Source organism: Erinaceus europaeus, chromosome 9, assembly GCF_950295315.1.
Source record: "Erinaceus europaeus chromosome 9, mEriEur2.1, whole genome shotgun sequence".
Lineage (NCBI taxonomy): Eukaryota > Metazoa > Chordata > Mammalia > Eulipotyphla > Erinaceidae > Erinaceus > Erinaceus europaeus.
In genome coordinates this window covers 83,991,822-83,994,280 of record NC_080170.1, presented here as the reverse complement: position 1 = coordinate 83,994,280, position 2,459 = coordinate 83,991,822, and the positions used below count along the sequence as shown (strand labels likewise).

General features: G+C 52.2%; 1 pseudogene; it reads left to right on the top strand.

Moving 5' to 3' along the window:
* Window positions 1-521: 521 nt before the first annotated feature.
* LOC103118271 (beta-1,4-galactosyltransferase 7-like) lies at window positions 522-2,010 on the top strand (annotated as a pseudogene).
* Window positions 2,011-2,459: the final 449 nt, after the last annotated feature.

Below are 2,459 nucleotides of genomic sequence, written 5' to 3'. Positions count from 1 at the left end.
GAGGACCTAGGCTGGAGTGAGAGTATTTTACAACGTACCAACAGATAGGAAAATGGAAAGCTGTTAAATAGCGCAGGTAGTAGCAGAGAGGGTTAAGCCACATGGCACAAAGTGCAAGGACCACCATAAGGATCCCCACGGGGAGGGGGTCGCCTCGCAAGGGGTGAAGCAGGTTTTCAGGTGTCTTTCTCTTCCCCCTCTGTCATCCCCTCCTCTCTTGAATTCTCTCTGTCCTATCCAACAACAATGACATCAACAACAAAAATAATAATAACCACAACAACAATAAACAACAAGGGCAACAAAAGGGAAAAAAATAGCCTCCAGGAGCAGTGGATTTGTAGTGCAGGCACTGAGCCCCAGTGATAATGCTGGAGATATAAATATATATATGTATATATATATATATATGAAAATTTACAATTACAATTAATTTTTAACCACATTCTATTTGGTTTTATGTAGGAGATATATAAAAAGATTCAGGGAAAAAAATGCGGAGGTGCCCCGTAGGCCGGGCTGCAAGCTCGATCCCCATGTACCGCTGCCTCCCTGCACGATGTTCCCCTCCAGGAGGAAGGCGATGCAGCTGCCCTGGCAGGACAGCAGGTCCAGGTTGCTCCCCAGCGGCCTCCCCAGGAAGTGCTCTGTCTTCCACCTCTTTGTGGCCTGTCTTTTACTGGGCTTCCTCTCTGGCTGCAGCTTAGCTGCTCTGGTGACATGGCCCGGGCAGCCAGGGGACAAGGACAGGAGACCCCAGGCCCGTCCCGGGCCTGTCCCCCAGAGCTGCCGCCTGAGCACTGGGAAGAAGACCCGTCTTGGGGCCCCCACCGCCTAGCAGTGCTGGTGCCCTTCCGGGAACGCTTCGAGGAGCAGCTAGTCTTCGTAATCCACATGCACCGCTTTCTGAGCCGGAAGAAGATCCAGCACCACATCTATGTGCTCAATCAGGTGGACCACTTCAGGTTCAACAGGGCAGTACTCATCAGTGTGGGCTTCCTGGAGAGCAGCAACACCACCGACTACATCGCCATGCACAACGTGGATCTGCTGCCCCTTAACGAGGAGCTGGACTATGGCTTCTCCGAGGCCGGGTCCTTCCACGTGCCTTCCCCTGAGCTGCACCAGCTCTATCACTACAAGACCTAAGTGGGCGGCATCCTGCTGCTGTCCAAGCAGCACTACCAGCTGTGCAAGGAATGTCCAATCGCTTCTGGGGTTGGGGCCGCAAGGATGATGAGTTCTACCGGCGCATCAAAGGAGCGGGGCTCCAGATCCTCCGGCCCTCAGAAATCAAAACTGTATACAAGACGTTCCACCACTTGCATAACCCTGCCTGGCGGAAGAGGGACCAGAAGCGCATTGACGCGCAGAAGCAGGAACAGTTCAAGGTGGACCTCGAGGGCGGCCTCAACAGGTCAAGTACAGAGTGGACTCCCGGACAGCCCTGTCTGTGGGCGGGGCGGGGCGGGGCCCCCTGCACTGTCCTCAACATCATGCTGGACTGCAACAAGGCCGCCACGCCCTGGTGCACGTTTGGCTGAACTGGCTGCACAGTCGGATGCTTGTGCCCACAGGCCACACTGCTTGTCAGGCCCAGGACTTGTTCTCAGTGAGAGACCTGGAGCTGCAGACAACGAGCCACGTGCCGGCGGCAGCTTGGCCACCGGAGACAGGCAGAGCCGGGACAGGACATACACAGGCTTCCTGGGATGCTACCAGCCATCAGCTGAGGGAGAGGCTGGGACTCTGCCCTGCCTGCCCACCTGCCCGCCCTGCCCTCTTTTGTGTGCTCAGGCTGATGGATGCCTCATGCAGAGATAGAGTTTAGAAGCCCAGAGCTGATGTGGGCAGCCAGGCAGTCACCAGGGTTGAAACTGCAGACACCAGAGTGTCAGCCCCGTGGAAGGACACCTGTGCCAGCTGCTGGGCTCCAGGCAGGATTGTGGGCCAAGTGGTGCCAGACCTTCTGATTGTGCAAAAGAAAATGGAATTCTGGGTTCTTTAGTTCTCCTCCTCCTCCTCCTTCTTTTTTAATGATGCAAGTAATTGAACCTTAAAAAAGTATGACAGGCCAAACAAAAAAACAAAAAAAAAATACTACTTTTAAAAATATAGTACAATCAGTTTACTAGCATCTTCTTTCTTTCATTTCTTTTATCTTCCTCAAAAAACTCACTCCAAAATGTAATAGGTGGAACCAAGTAAACCAGGAACAGTGGTAGGAGTGAGGAAAAGCAGTGATCCAGATTGAGATATAATAGTCTGAGGAGAGTGAAGAGGGATGTGGGTGGGACAAGAAATGGCAAGTGTGTTTCACTACGTAAAAGTGTTGAGAGAGGGCATGAAATTCTTGTCAGGTTAATTAGCATGGGGAGGTCCAATGCCAGCAAGATAGGAAGACATTCCTCATTAAAGATGGACTTCCTAGAAAAGAGAAAGATAGGATAAGATGGACT